The sequence below is a fragment of the Toxorhynchites rutilus genome, chromosome 3 (assembly GCF_029784135.1).
Source record: "Toxorhynchites rutilus septentrionalis strain SRP chromosome 3, ASM2978413v1, whole genome shotgun sequence".
NCBI lineage: Eukaryota > Metazoa > Arthropoda > Insecta > Diptera > Culicidae > Toxorhynchites > Toxorhynchites rutilus.
In genome coordinates this window covers 52,494,724-52,512,082 of record NC_073746.1, presented here as the reverse complement: position 1 = coordinate 52,512,082, position 17,359 = coordinate 52,494,724, and the positions used below count along the sequence as shown (strand labels likewise).

At 36.9% G+C, this 17,359-nt stretch overlaps 1 protein-coding gene across 1 annotated transcript in view; it reads right to left on the bottom strand.

Annotated features, from left to right (window-relative positions):
* Positions 1 to 10,267, bottom strand: part of LOC129776237 (SPEG neighbor protein-like) — an 83,230-nt gene extending 72,963 nt beyond the window's left edge. The window contains exon 1 of the mRNA XM_055781767.1: positions 8,839 to 10,267. The gene's annotated coding sequence lies outside the window, so the exon portion shown is untranslated. The remainder of the gene's footprint in view (positions 1 to 8,838) is intronic.
* Between the last annotated feature and the right edge of the window lie 7,092 nt (positions 10,268 to 17,359).

Here is a 17,359-nt window from a genome sequence, read left to right as displayed (position 1 = left end):
TACTAAAGAAAGTTGTTCAATTTTCACCTTCTCGGTGAAGTAAAAACAAAGTCATTAATCCAGACACCTTGTAGCGAGCTTCAAAACTTTTTTCCGGTGCCATTATAACGAAAAATGTGTTGTCTCAATGGGAAAGTTTGTCTGCTGTATAGAAGTTTTCCGTGTTTCCCCAGAAAAACCGACGACACACTTTGTCACAAGAGCTCATTATCACGGCAATTATAGATAACGATACTCGGATACTCGGCAGACAAACGTGACGGCGTCTCATCGGAAAAGCCGTATAAATGTATCCTGAACAAAGTAATAGGGGAAAAAAATAATCATCACTCACAACGCTCCGTACGGGCCCGCATCCGACAGATGTTTTTCACAAGACCGATTTTCGCTCCTTAAACCTGAAGGATTTTTCTGTCTAGCACAAAAAGAGAACATCCGCAGTTGGCGTGGCCGTGTGAAGACCGGTAATGATTCGTTGCTTTTTAGTGTCACTTAGCTCATGTTTCTAAGCACCATTATCTCGAAAGCATCGAGTGGATTTTTGTGTTCAGCTGATACCAACCTATCTTGAACAACAGCTAGCTGCGAGCCCCGGACTACTGAAGATAAAATTCACATGCTTTGGTTCCTAAAAAGAGATTGAAGCGTCAAATTGTTAGCTTTAAAGCTTTAAATATGTTTTAAAACTTCCGATACCAGAAGAAAATCATCTCTGCGAATATCATTCCACAAGTGGAAAGAACTGGTAGGCTCAAATGTTCAAACTGATTGAGGAACTTTCTCTGGCGCTAGACTCCAAAAGCAAACGCGACGATTACCGTGGGGAGTCCACACCCTTATTCACACCCACAAACATCACCGTTGAAAGTGGGTGGCCGACGAGGAAGGCACTATTCACACCTACAAACCGACTCCCGCTGTGATAGAATTCCCAACAGACAGACGGTTTTCTTAAACACTGTCGGCTGTAAAAATAAAAGAAGTATAAAAACTCTCCACTCGCCTAACTCTCTGACGCCTTCCGGAAGCGAGCGCAAAAAACGTGAAATTCTGCATCCCTACCGACGGAATTCCTTCGTTTTAATGTTATCGCTCCTAAGTGGGGACTTGCTGAGAATATGCACGAACCGAAACTCGACAAACTAGGATAATGCTGGTCTTATTTTAGCTTCAATTTTATTTCGGTTTTCTCATGCCGGCAATGGCGCGATAAAAAGAAACTAGATTTGAAATGCCTGTCAGTTGGAACAGTACGAAAATTTAAGAAAAGAAGATCTTCCATAAACGAATGTTGATTAATGTCGTTATTTTAGTAAGCGGAAAACTTGCAATTGCAGTTGAGACATGTTTTTTTTGTTTTCGGATGAATAATCCACAGTTTCTTATTTTGTATTATTTTGTTATATTCGAGTGAGATTGGGGTATCACATAATATGTCGGTTGAGCAAAATCAGCTGTGGATGAAATGGTTGAGAAGTTCTGAGATTTGGTTTTATCGCACAATATTCCATCAGTCCATCATCAGTTCCATCATCAATATTCCAAACCGATATAGTGATACTCAGTTTTTTTTTATGAAAAGTGGTAGTTTCGTCCTTTACCGTAAAATTTTAGGCCCGTTATTTATATTTTATTCATTAGGGTACCCATTTTCATTATAGGGTGATCCGAAAAATCATTTTTTTCCCTTTTTTCCAAAAATTTATAACTTTTGAACTACTACTAGACCGATTTAGAAAATCGACATATCAAATTGGAAAGACCGTGCAAATTATTGTGTTAAAAATTATATATACGCATTATTATTATGTTGTTTACAATAAAACCGATTTACTCAAACCTTTTTTATACTTTTTTTTTTGTACTTGAATGCAGCCTCTCAAGAAAATATTTGTTCCTCCATGGCATCCTCTCTCTCATCTGAAAGATCTTTGATTACTCTCCTGATGGCGTCTATTATATTAAAACATTCTTCTGTAGGTATAAAATCTCCCCTCTAATACTACATCGATAAAAAAAATAGAGGAACAGAGTGCGAAGTCGGATATTTTAAGTGATTTTCGACATGCTGTAATTTTGTGAAAAATTAACGAATATCGATGGGATATACATCATTTTAAAGCTAAAACTTTCAGGTATTAGAATTTCACGTACATATTTTCATCTTGGTGTGTGTAAATGTAGTGTAGGTGTAGTTACGAGTCGTTTATTCTGAGAGTACACGGAGGTTTCTGTGTTTCTAGTACAATTTGCGATGAAGTGCTGCTCTAATTTACTCCAAAATTTGTAAAATCAGCTAAACGTATCAATATGAAACGTTCACAGATGGTGAATACACTAGGCTTAAAATTTGCCGGAAAACATTATAAAATACTGCGATATTTGCAGAATTACAGCAGATTTTGTAAAACACAATAAAAATCTTGTTTCCGGCCCTTTTTTAAAATCCATGCAAAAAAACCTGTTTTTTTCCTCAAAGCAACGAATTATCCTTGGGCAGAAATTATTGGAATTTTTTAAAACTGTCTTTCGATTTGCGATACAATGATTGTTTATTGAATTATCCATCCATCAAAAACGAAGGGATAATTTTTCATTCAAACTGGAATATCCTTACGTGGAAAGGCTGATAAGGTTAACTGGTGGATAAGGTTAATTGTATTTTATATTGAGTTGATTAGCAAAAAATTGTGTTAGTTCACAAAATCTTCGAAAAAATAGAAAAAATCGATTTTTTATTCCATCCCGGCATTGTTGTCCCCTACACCTACACACACCAAGATGGAAATATATACGTAAAATATTCTAATACCAGAAAGATTTAGCTTTAAAATGTTGGAAATCCCATCGATATGTGTTAATTTTTCACGAAGTTATAGCATGCCAAAAATCGCTTCAAATTTCCGACTTCGCATTCTGTACCTCTAATATTTTTATCGGGTTTATATGCCAAACTTTTCTTTCTCTTCTCTGTTTTGATATATTACGGGTCTGTTGGTTTCAATCTCTGTTTTATAATACCCAATTGTTATTGTACCCACTCATCGAGATGATGATTACTGACAAATTAAAATTATCGTTGTAATTATTCAAACTAGACATGATGGCATGATTTCACAATTATTTGCATTTATTTTGTTTTCATAAGACCGATCGACCGAGAAGAAGATCAGCTTGTAAATCTCGAAACCGATCACTAAACAAAATAACATGTTTTCGGGCTGAAACACTGATGCTTTTATTCATTTTTCATACAATTCTAAAAAGTCTGTAAATGTCTTCACATTTTTTTAAACGTCTTCGCAAAATAATTTCTTCCCAGTAAGTGAAATGTCTTCAGAATGAAGGCATGGTTTCATATCTGGAGTGTGAAAGTGACAGTTGAAAGAAGAGGGGTATATGCCTAAAGGCATTGACGTAGGACATCGATCAATGTAGAAAACTTGAATTGGGTTTTTAATTTCCCTATACTCGCACAAAGGTCTGACAAACCGAGCATTAATGAGGTGACTGAATTAAATGACTATTAAAAATGAATGAAGTTAAAGAAAAAATATTTTCTGGAGTTTTTCACTTAATTATATATTTTTATTTGAATAAATACCAATAACACTTTGTGCTCCCGTGGCCGAGTGGTTAACGTCACACCTTACATGCCGGGGGTTCGGGTTCGATTCAAATAAATTTGCTCAGACTTGCACTGTGATCACGCGTATTCTGGAGCTTGCCACTCAGATGCATTTAAGAGGTGTTATTTGGCATAGAAATCTTAACTAAGTAATAGTAAAAATGACGCAAATAATACTACGTTGAGACGGCGAAGTTCCTCTAGGAACGTTAGTGCCATTTGAGAATAACGACTACAAATAGACAATAGTAACATCACAGAGACGCGCACAGTTCAGAGTACACAAATAACGATTTTTCGCGCGAGTGTAGGAGTGTTAACTATTGAACTGTTTCAACTATTCAGAAATCCGTTAATTTATTTCATCGAATACTCCAAATGGCGGCTATGAAAACCCGTTTGTTAGTTAAATTAAACGGAACCTCAAGAGGGCTATAATTTTGTTTATTTTCGTTGGTAAATTGTTGAAAAAAAATCGATTAGATATTGAAAAATTTACAGCATTGGGTAAAACCGACACGACACTTTACCTATATTTCTAAGAACTCCCATGTTTTTTTGACTTCAAATCGTTACAGAAACTCTCTCAAACTCTTCATACCAAATACCACAGATCTTTGTCAATCTTTTATTGAGTTTGACTTGACTTTTGATAGAATACAAAAACGTGTGTTTTCAGATGAAATAAATGAGAGTGCGGGTAAAACCGACACCTTGAGAAAAACAAATGAAAATTTGATACAATAATTTCAAGGTACTAAGAGACTAATCAACACTAATCTAGACAATGAAAAGGGTCGAGGGGAGGACAGTTTCAAATGCTACTAAATTTGAATGATAAAAACAATCAAATTACTGTGTTCCGACTGCAAACAAAAGCTTTTCACGGATTTGGGTTCGTGGAAAGAATGATTCTGATGTCGGAAAGAAATCATTTACGAAGTTATTAAATAAAAACTAATCTTGGGGGACCTAAAGTTCACTCCTCCGTACTCTAAGGGTTAATGAACTTAAGTTAAAATGCCTAGCTTGCCTATGGTGGGTCGTAATAATTATATAGCCAGGTGATGCAGATTAGATACCTTACGACCGTGAGTGCTCTCTCGTGAAGTTTGTGTAGTAGAGAACTAATCCCAAAAGGTGCTGCTTATTTATAGCGAAGATGAAAGAGAATGAACAACCGGCTTTGAGAAAGCGTATTTGGCTTAATAAATCATTTATACTTTTTAGGAAAACGTATATATACTTAAAATTGCACCTAGCTCTGATATTCAGCCATTCCATGCCAAACCGACATAGTGGTTCTCAGATTTTAGGACGCTATTTTTTTAAATATTTTTCCCTGAAAGCTGACTGAGTTTTTGCACATAACATATCCGAATTCCAGAGAGATGTTATTTTTCGTTTTCAAGTTATGATTCTTCAAAGTTAACATGTTTTCAGTCTTCATTCTTTAGTTCTATGTAACTGGATGTATTCAATTATAATCCAAATAATTGGCAAGTGTGTTATTTTTTTCATAAAAACGCTAGTTAATAGGCTTTAATTTGATAAGACGATCATCTGAATCGGCCCTGTAGTTCAAAAGGGTGAAATTTTTGAAAAAAGTCATTTTAGGGAAAAAGGAAAAAATGATTTTTTTGAAACATCGGTTCACTTTGAAAAATCATAACTCAAAAACGAAAAAAAACACCTCTCTGGTTTCGAGATATGTTATGTGGAAAATCCTCAGCTTTCCAAAAAAAAAATATAAAAAATATAACGCCTTTGGTCCCGAGACCATGATAACTATGAAAAACAAATACAATCAATAATAACGAAACCAAAGTTCAAATTTTGGGCAATTCTGTTTTTTTTTAAAAAAAACTTATTGGCTTTAATTTGATATGTCGATCATCTAAATCGGTTCAGTAGTTCAAAAGTATGATTTTTTTAAAAAAGTCATTTTAAAAAAAATAGAAAAATGTGATTTTTCGGACCACCCTAAAATGGAAATGGTCACCCTAACAAAAAAAAAATAAATGAAAAATACGAAGCTAATGGTTTGTAACAAAGAACAAAATTTCCACATTCCACGAAAATTTGAGAACCACTATATCGGTTTGGCATAGAATAGCTGTATTGCGAACTGATGTGCGTGATTTCGAACCCCTCAATTGGCATTCAGTAATGTTGTTTAATTGCCAAATTTTCATAGCAATACCAAGCGCATAGAGTGAATATGAATAAGACTCATTCCAGCGTGACGTAACAACATTTTGACTCTCCAAAAACATGTTTCTTCACGTTTTGATTAGTGAAGCACACGTTTCCAGAAAAAAAGATGTAAAAGTGAAATTTAGAAAGTTTGCTATAAGAATCATTAGTTGGAGAATATTTTATAAATAAATTCGCTTGTTGCCACTCCTATATTCTTGTGACGTGACAACATTTGACTTTTAGCGGTTTTCGACTATTGAACCATAGTGTTGTATTTTAAGCTTCGTTTCAAAACACACAAATAAACTTTGCTCTATGATTTGTCAATAATAGATGAACGTAAATTCCAGTATATTCTTTGTTCCAGAAAGCTTCCAAATATCGGCATGTCTTTTTTGACGTGACAAAACGCGCTGCACGAAATCATATTAAACATGAATTTTACCATATTTTAGAAAGCTATATACTAATTTTGATGTTAGAAGTTCCCATGAATTCTTTTCACTGTCCTCTGAGATGTTATTTCCTCTTCCAAGGATCCAACCCGTAATTTTTCACAGTCTAAAATCATGTTTTTTTTGTACATAGCCTCATGGAATGGATCATAATGAGACTAGACCATAGAGGCTAACGCCGAAGTGAACATGTAAACATCGCTCCCCGCACAACGTAAGCAGCGATAGAAATCCAGAAAACATACCGATTCGTCAATTAGTTTACTTATATTTCTCTCGTCTCTCTTTGATTTTAGGCGAAAAAAGGAGAATTAATTTCCCGTTCAATGGTATGATATATATCGCAATGCCGATTTAGCGTAATATGCTTTTGAATTACCTTAATAATAGTTTTCAATTTCGTAGAGTGACCCCCTATATCGAAATCAAAGATATGGTCCTACGTAAAAAAACTCTAGTAAACTGGAGGGCATGCTGACCATTATGCCTGTTATTGAAGTCTTTCAGACATTGTTGTTTATCAAGCTTAATATGATAATGATAATTGTATATTTTTAGGCCACCTCACCATCGAAGCGCATGGTAATCTGGGCCCCACTATTGCAGAATATATCCATAGAGTTTTTCCATTTAAGTTTTTCCCGAATATATTGCACTAGCACAAATAGCATTGTGGGTCTCTGAGATTGCATGACCCATCGTTCCAATTTAGCTTTTGTTCTAGGATGATTCCAATTTTTCAGTTTGATTGGATACTACCTATGTAAATTGATGAGTCCAAGAGATGAGACCTTTAATTTTTTTGTTTGCTGAAAAATGTAATAACAAAAGTTTTGAAGGAATCACACTGAGTTTAGTGGGCTCTAAGATTTCCATTGTCCACTCAAACCTTGACACCATAGAGATAATCATAGTCATTTCCTTGGCTCTAATTCCGTCTAATATTGAAAAAAGTTGAGCTGTACTGAAGTTCTGAACATTTTCAGAAGCCAGAAGTATTGAGTCCAGGAAGTGCGCATACATTGTACACTGTAATTTCTTTTTTTCGTTTTTGAGAGTCATTTGCTAATTGTCCATTCTCATTTTTCAGATTTTCATGACTATTGGTGTTATCTATGGGAATGGCTTCATGAAGGCTCGTAGCAACAGGCAAACTTGCATCTTTCTCACAAGTAAGCTGCCAGTTACTTCCATCAGATTTACGAATTTCTTTATTATGTCCTGTTAGAACGTTATACATTATATGAGGGGCTTAGAATGAAAGGGGTGTAAGTGATTTGATCGATTTCTCCACATCGACCCTCTCTTTTGGCAATAACTTAACTGCAAATACTTCCCACCTGTATTTGACGATGTGGAAGAAAGATCAGAACCTCAACTATCGGATTATATTGCAAACTTAATTCGGAACATTTTTGCAGTTGATTTCTTAATTTAAGAAAAAGTTGATGAAGAGAAATCGATCAAGTCACTTACACCCCTTGCATTCTAAGCCCCTCATATATGTTATTTTTTTTTGTAATCCTACCTAGTTCCAAGGAATATTAACTTTGCGATACCATCAGACCGTTATATCATCGAACAATCACAATCGCGAGCAGACCGTGAATTGACATGTAAAATTAAAGTGGCTACAAATTACACGAAGTTAGTAATAGCCTTGTGGAAAGCCAATTAGATGATATCGAGATAATTCCAGTTCAATAATCGTGGAAGATATTTACCAATAAAAATAATCATTAAAAAAAAGTGCTCGAGTGGTTAGCGTCACACCTAACATGCCAGAGGTTCGGGTTCGATTCCCGTTCTGGTCGGGGGAATTTTTCGTCAAAGGAATTCCCTCCGACTTGCGCTGAGTTCACATGTATTCAATAGTTTGTCACTCAAAATGCATTCAAGGCGTGTTAATTGGAATAAAAATCTCAACTAAGCACTAATAAAAAATGACGCAAGTAATACTACGCTGAGACGGCAAAGTTCCTCTACGAACGTTAATGCCATTTAAGAAGAAAAATACGCGTTCTGCTCACAGAATAATCATGATTCACACAGCCAACAAACATTGTATTATTAGAATAGAAAAAAACAACAACGAAATATGTAAAAAGGAAATTCATATTAATAGAATGAAATTGCTCGGAACAATCTGCAATGGACGGAGAACCCATAAAAAGCGATGCTACAATGTGCCGACGATCGAGATAATAATGATTGATTGATAAAAAATAATGCTTTTTGTTCGCTCCTTGAGCGCCTCCAGCGTTAGCATCCGCCACAGCACATTATTTTGTGATGGGATCGACGTTCGTGTTTCACTTCTCGTTTGCCTCCAATTTCATCAGACCCTCCCCCACTGGGTGGAAAGGGCTGCCCCGAATTGTAAATTGAGAAACCCATTAGAAGGCTGTTCTATTTCGAACAAGCGAAGTAATGGTGTGTCTCCCAATGTTACATCCCGTTGCGGTTTTTCGTTGGCTCGAAGTGGTAATGAAGTACCAATTGAATTATACTTGTTTATATAAGTGATAAAGATAATTGACACGGGACAAACCTTACCTGTTATGAAATCACATGAAAAATCCTTCCATTTCGTCGGGATTGATCCAAAACATAAACAGTGGATACAATGGTTTGACCGTCGATATCCCCTTAAGTAACTTAATCCATCCGTGGAAGGAACAAGCAATTGTATCACGTATTATTGAGTCCTTTTCTTGTTCACAGGAGCTTAATCCCAGCTCTGACTACTTTGTGCACTGTTTAAATTGGATATGTTATCATATTATCCATCGGACACTACTTTCATCCTTCTCCAAACCATACAATTTTTTGTGCACCAATTTTTACCCGAAGGTCACCGTTTGCGAAAAAGCGCTGGCAGTTTGCCACACCAGCGAAGCACTGAATATCCGCACTATATTTTTTGTTTTATTCTCCACATCGACCCCCTAATACCTTACATAAGGAATCTGCCTTCTGGGTTTATCATCACTGAATCCCACAATCCACTTTATGGCATATCACTTTACGAGTATTGCAAAAGCACTGATATCCACGAGGCTCCGGAGATGACGGTCGGCTATTTGCCTTATGATTCATGCGATTTTATATGCACATTTCAAACCAGAATTTATTGCACAACTTTTATGGGAGCCTAATTCGTGTGTGCAGATATATGCTCCACCGAAGATGAATCCTCGTTCGAGCCAACACCATAAATCACCCCCATTCCCAGAATAATGTGCTACGCTCCAATTGGGAATTCCATGCTCTTCTCGAACTAAACTGTTTATCGCTCACAGGAGGACTCTTCGCCCACTACTTCCACCTCGTCGACATCGTTAACACTTCCCGAAAAACACTCACGGACTGAATTCGCATTACAATGCAAAGGTGTCAAAAACACTGAAGCACCCCTTTCATGCCTCCATCCATCGCTAACGAATTTTCAGCAAAGCACTTCAATTAATTATCCCACGCTAACACTAATTACCATCCAGTTCACAATCCAATCTGAACGATTTGATGACAGACCAATTTCCGCAAGGGTTCATCCTTTTTGGGCCGTTCATTGATGTGATCTCTAAACCCAGCTCGGAACCACATAATACAAAACCCACGACCCAACAGCCGGCAGCATCTCGGATTCGCCAGTCAAACCGAACGCGGAAGAACGAATACCTGGCGTCACCAAGTTGTGCATGAACATGTACCGAACTGCCGGGCGTCCAGAAACTAACAACTCCTGGTTTGTACGAGCGTTCACAATCAGCGACACGAGAGCACTGAAAATCTTGGAAATTTGTTAACGGATCTTCCCAACAATCATCGGATATTTGGGACAGAAATCCTCCAAACTCTCAACATCAGATTCATCCTTTTCTCTCCCTCTCTTACAAGTACACGCGCTCTGTTTTTCCCGTCTATCTGGCAATCATCCCGTTCTGGTCTCTCCCGAAGCTTGGAACGTTGAGCGTTTTTCCCGTGAAGCTTTTCGGCAGCAATTGTGGGTTGGTCGGGTTCAGTCTTTGCCCTATCCCAAGTGCACTGGCACCCCTATGCTTTTCGGTTCCTTCTTCCGCAAGATGTGGTGTAATATGTTCGGAATTGGCTAGGACACCGGCAGTTTCGTAACAAAACGGGGAAATTTCCCTGGCATGCGCAATGCTCCGTTACTTTTACGTTTGCTCTTGAACTTCACGGCATAATAAATGCTTCCGTTGTAAGGGGAAATCCGTACAGTTGTCAACGGTTGTCCAGGGATGGTAAGTATAGCGGAGTGTATCTTTTTGGAGATGAGTTGCCATCTGGTTTCGGCTGGTGAAATCATTTTGAACCTAGTGGGATGGTGAAATCATGTATATACTGTTGGTATATTCACTAATTCCACCATTTTTGAATTTTACTCTGTTACGAAATGGTGAACTTAATCGCATTAAAAACATGCTTTTTCTTTGAATGTGACTCGAAATTCATACACAGATTGAAAATTGACTCCCTGTCAATGTTCGAATTCGTTTTGGTGATCTATTAAATCGTTTGCAAAAAACAAAAAAAAATGATTGGAGATTTTATTGTAGTGGTCTATGAAAAAATCATTGTTTATAAATATATAGGGTGCTTAACCGACACTCTAAATTGTAACGACCATTCATTACATAAAATATTTATTTGCGACGCTAGCATCTAGATTGTATGATAAAACTTTTTAACTATGTTTTCTACTAGTTGGGATGACTCATGAGTTTAATTACAATAGAAATACAGAGTCTAAAGCAGAAGTACATTTTTTCTAAAATTTCGAAAATAGTAATCCTTTCTCTTTCTACAGAATTGTTCTCGAGAATCTAACAATCTATCAGATTTGCTGTGGTAACAAAAGAAAGGTTTTTCTCATTCAAAAGTTTTATCACCATCTTGTGCATCTGATACTGCTTGGGAATTTTCACTTGCATGTTCACCCTGTGTCTTGAAGCATTGTTGAACCATCTCAATTATGACGAAGTTATTGAAGTCTTCTTGAGCCCAAATTTTGCCTCAAACTGACTTCAATTAAAAAATCACGCTACCAAGGGAATGTTCTAGAAGAGGCATGAATTTCGGAAGTTTTTTTCGATCTCGTAACAAATAGAATAAAACATATTTTTACTATCCATTATATCAGCATCTCAAGTGCCTCAAGGAAGCAACCTAGGCCCACTGTTGTTCTCATTGTTCATCAATGAAGTGTTCTTACTACTTTCATCTGGCTGCCGCTTATTTTACGCCGATGATGTGAGAATATATATGGTTATCAGCAACGCTCTCGATTGCTTGATCGACTGTTTTGAAGAATGGTGCTCAAGAAATATAATGTCGCTCAGCATCACGAAATGCAGTACCATTTCGTTCCGTCGTAAGCTAAAGCCAATTGTGTTTGGCTACTCCATATGTGGCCAAGTTCTGTCGCGAGTAAGCCATATCCGAGACCTTGGAGTGACACTCGATAATGCACTCAGCTTTCGACTACACTTCAGTGAAATAATCGCTAAAGCCAACCGGCAGTTAGGATTCATCCTTAAAATTACAAGGGAATTCTGTGATCCACACTGTCTCCGATCTCTCTACTGCTCCCTAGTTCGATCCATACTGGAGTTTAGCGCAGTTGTTTGGTGTCCATTTCAAGCAAATTGGATTTCAAGGATTGAGTCTGTTCAACGGAAATTCGTACGACATGCTCTCTGGAACCTTCCGTGGCGGGATCCTCTAAACTTGCCACCATACGAGGCGCGTTGTCAACTTTTGGGGCTGGAGACGCTGGAAAGAAGGCGTTTCAACGCTCAAGCTATGTTTGTCGCTAAACTTTTGACCGGAGGAATCGACTGCCCTGCACTGTTGACACAAATCAATATTTATGCGCCTGAACGTACTCTTCGTGTCAGAAACTTCCTGTATCTCGAAGGACACAGTGTGAACTATGCGTTGCATAATCCTGTCCGTTTCATGTCAGTCCGTTTCATGTCAGTCCGTTTCAACGAAGTTTTCGACTTATTTGACTTCAATATCTCATCGGATACCTTTTATAGACGACTCACTCATAGATGACTTATTCTGTATTTTGTATCGTTTTTATTTCGTATGACCAAAGCATTGATGTAGTTTTTTTTTCCAAAATATATATTTTTATCAAGGCTCATATGGCGTTAGCCTCACGGGGCCAGGAGTCCAATACTTTGACAATTTTTCTTATTATCTATGTTAGTAATATGTAACCGATTACTCGCGGTTGGCTCGAGGTTAGTATTACAAGTGTTTTCGTAATTGGGATGTTGTTGTCTCCAATGCTCTGTACGTGTGCCCGACACGGGATACTTCCTATTGGGATGCAGCTGACCATTAATCAGCAACGCCCCCCTAGTCTGTAACCCATATCTAGCGTGGTGCGTCTTTCTCGACTCGAGGAATCCAGGATAGAATGGTCACTAGCCGGCGCAATCATCAGTTCGTGTAGAGTTGTCACGAGCGGTACAACCATTGGCTCTTGTTGAATGTTCAGTGGACTGCACAACCTTTGGCCCGTGTATCTGTAAATAGTGTGTGTATGTATTGCCGCGACTAAGTAAAAGTTTATCGATCGGATAGGAGGGATATGAAACGGGGACACAACGAAGGAAACATCATTAAACGTTGACATCGGCGTTTCTGAGGAACAGGTATAGATGAAGCAGAAGATCAGGATCACGGCTACCTAAGATATCCCGGACGGGGATATCTGATTGTCTGCCTTGTGCTCTCAGTGCTCTAGAGAGCTGAGAGCAAGCAGCATGGAACCGGATACACGACCAGACAACATGCTCGATGTCGTGGTAGCCATCGCCACAATTACAAAGATTGTTTGCTGCGAGCCCAATGCGATAGAGATGCGCGTTTAGGTTGTAGTGATTGGACATAAGCCGAGATATCACGCGAATGAAATCACGACCTACATTCAATCCCTTGAGCCATGCACTCTTCGAGACCTTAGGCATAATCGTGTGTAACCAACGACCGAACTCATCTTCACTCCACATGCGCTGCCAAATTACGAGTGTGTGCTGACGAGGAATGTGAAAAAATTCGTTATAAGCAATTTGCCTTTCAAAAAGTGTGCATGTGTGCATGTGTTGATGTAGTTGTGACGTTTAGTTTTAAATAATCATTTAGACCAAATGTGAGTCAGATGATTCAAAGAAATAAATAAATAAATAAATAAATAAATAAATATCATTGTTGAATTATTTATCTTTCAACAGTACAACAAGAACTAAAAGGAAAAGCAAATTCTAAATTAGAATAGTTACAAGCTGGTGAAGTGAGGAGGTTACAAAAGTACCATGATGTAAACGATTCCAGTCCGTGCAGAAAAATTTAAGAGATTCTGAATCAGTTAAGATGCCGCCATGGCATGAGCCTCGGGTAATTCAAAAAAAAAGATTGTTTGACGAAATTGTGGACTACAAAAAAAATACTTTTATGAACGTTTTTTAGGACATTGAATTTTTTTTCAAAAAGAAAAATGAAAATATATTTTTTTATTGGTTCATGCGATAGAGAGATGTATAAAAAAATATTCACATTATTCAAAATTTTTGAATAAATACGTTTAATAGAGATATCGTGTACACCAGTTTGAAAAGAAAAACCCGTTTAAACTTTTGTGTAAAGGTCGTACTAGTTAGATATTGCATCAGTAAAATGTCTATAACACCGTAAATGGTGGGATTTTCGAAAAATTCTTTTTAGCGTTTATTCTTGAAGTTTCAGAGCTATGAAGAAAATAAAGTTTGTTTTTCGAATTTATAGACAAGAACATCCAAGTGCACCCGTGCCATCTCACATTATCATGCCGGGTGTTCGGGTTCGATTCTCGTTCTGGCCGGGGGATTTTTCTCAGAGAAATTTCCTTCGACTTGCACTGTGGTCACGCGTATTCTAGAGCTTGTTCCTCGGAATACATTCAAGCGTGTTATTTGGCTTAAGAAATCTCAAATAAGTATTGATAAATGACGCTAGTTAATGCATACGTTGAGACGGCAAAAGTTCCACAGGGAACGTTAACGCCATTCAAAAAGAAGACAAGAACACCCCCCTTAAAACGATTAAACGAATTTTGCATACAAAGCAGTTGCGGAACATTTAAATTAATGAATTTATGTGAACAGTTTTGTATTATTTTATTAATTTTCTACCAAAAATGCATGATAAACTTGATTGTTTAAATCTAATAGATTGAAGCTCTCTAAATGCTCTATATTTTGTTTTTTGACACATTGATACATCACATTGAAACAGGGATTTTGTAATGCTTTAGAAAATATTCTGTAATTATGCAAATATCACAGTAAGTTCTAATGTTAGTAGAATTTTTTTAGCCCCCTTATATTTTTAATAAGCACGTAAAATAATCTAAGACTTGAAATTTTAAGTGTATGTCAAAAAATACATAAAAATTTCGACTTCGCACTCTGTTCCTTAATTTTTTTTGTCGAGTGTATATAATCGTGTCAGATCTGTACTGATGTTTCACTCGTATGATTTTTGTGTGTGAATTCTCACGATTGACTTATTTCGCAAACTTTTCTCTATTTGCGGATATTTACACACAAAAATGACACAAGATTTTCCTTTCAAAATGCTATATTTCTTTCAATTAAAATTTAAACAATACCCTGCATTTCCTTCTTTTACGAAAATTTTCAGTTTGATTTGCCGGTAGATTTTTGACGCAGAACTACGTCTTTCATTAAGGGTGCCAAATCAGAAAACAGGTCACGTTTTATGAAATAAAGTTAACGTTAATAACTATTTTTGCTGCGAACGGATTTTGGCGATTTACATACCAAATGAATCGGAAATTCCCTAAGATTTGTTTGATATGCTATACATTACATTAAATTTATTTATTTTTTTCCTTTATTTTTGAGACTTTCAACCTCCTGGGCTGGTTCGTCTCAGAATGGTTTAAACTGATGAAAATTGGAAGCATTTCCATTACCTCATTCATTTGTTCTGTTCATTTGTATGCTGTCAATAACGTCCGAACAGAGCTGTCAATAACGAGCAACCTATCGACGTGCAACGAAGGGGAAATCATAAGATATAAAGTCTCTGTGAACAAAGGAAAAGAAGAAGAACGAAGGGGAATATTTGCCTAGAGTATAAACAATGGATCTCGCTGAGGCAAACTTCCATTCTTCGTGAGGACACTGACTGAACAACATCGTTGCTGGGCGAGCTAGACGGTGAGGAATCGAGTGCCTTTCTCAAGACAATGGAGGAGTAATACGAAGAAAAAGTAAAGTTTTCCAAGAGCTTTTTTGAAGGTTAGAGACGAATGAACTGAAGAAGCGACCAAATTACTCACTCGCTGATGTTTCTAGCATTGCAATCATTGCATCAAACTGACGCCATCGCATTAGGGTTCTTAGCTACACAATTGTGTGGGGAATCATCAAGCTAGACTATCGTCAGCTCACCAGAAAATAAATGTTCTGGAATTTTGTCTGTGATTTGGTTTCGCATAACGGTAGCACTTAAATTCTTTTTATTTCTAAATTTGGTTTACATTATAATATAATACTACATTTCAAGTGATCAACCTAGGGTTGATCAGAACATCTTTAAGTTCTCTCTACACAGGATGACACCTTAGTTTTTCTAGACCGGCAATATTAACAAAAAGGACTTCTGTTGAGAAGAGCGCAAAACGGAGATAAGTGTGTATATATTTAATTGCTTCAAGCCTTCGATATATGGATATTTGTGTGCGTACGTACATGCTTCATAAATATGTGTGTGCGTACGTACATGCTAAATAAATATAAACTAGGAGGGGAGATAGCGGGAGGGAAATATTTGCGCTGGGGTAATAATGAATCTCTGCTGAGGCAAGTATTCAGTCTTTTTCCAAGCAGTTAACATTGTTTGTTTTCCGTCATCTTAAAGGCTTCGTTGCTGCCTTTGACATTGCATCAATGCATTGAACTGACGCTATGGTGAAGCAGGTGTTAAGGTTGTGCACCAAAAAATTATTTGGGGAATATCAATGTATTCAATAAGTTATAATAAATCATTAATTTATTTGGTTTCGCTTGCCAGTATCAAAACTTCCACCACTAAAGATGATAGCTACGCTTATCTCGAGCATGTATTGTTCTTCGAGGACAAGAATGAATCATCAAACAATTATCGTCAAATGATTCTACAATAAAAAAAAATATTACAGAGCGACTAAACTGGTAGAACGGTTATTTCTAAAATAAAATATTATCAGCAGTTATAAACAAGCGACTTGAATTTAACTACATCATAGTTCTACGTCAACAATGCAGTCGTGTCTTGGCTACAACCTCTTATAATTTTTTTCTGTGAAAAATAAAAAAAAAACTTAAGCTCTTTCAAAAGAAAATTTTTGGATTTTATTACATTCAATTGAAAAGCAATTTCAATGTTTTTCATTTTGGAATGTTTCAGGGTCGTCATGATTTGTTATTCCGTGATTTTTTCTAGATTTTTAATTGCATTATGAATGTCTTGCTGTGAAATGTAATTTATCAATATGTGTTTTGCATATTCCGGTAAAAATTAAAAGTATTCCCGACAGTTATTTTATTCCTATCCTTTGCGAAGGATAGTTATCGCTTTGAAGCTCAGATGTTACAGCATTATTGTCACAGCTTCGATGATTCAAACGTCAGGCAGTCAATAAAGTCAATATTCGACAATGTCATAACAGTCACCAAATGTCACGGATCGGAGACACGGAGTAATGTATTTCTTTCGCGATCGGGATTAAACTTCCGCAATGAAACGAACCGACGATTTTCTTCATAACTCATTGCGTCATCGATCCTCTTCGTATCCGAATACCTTAGAGTAGTGCGGGGAAAAGGTGCGCACGGGGCAAAAGTGCGCATTGGCCTTTTTAGAACAAACGAGCATGAAAATTCTACATCAGTGTATTCGTTTGACACATCATTACACCAGCTCACACATATAAACATGATACATTTCATGAAAGTGGCAAAAAGTTATGAGGTAAGAAGAGTTTTGCGATATT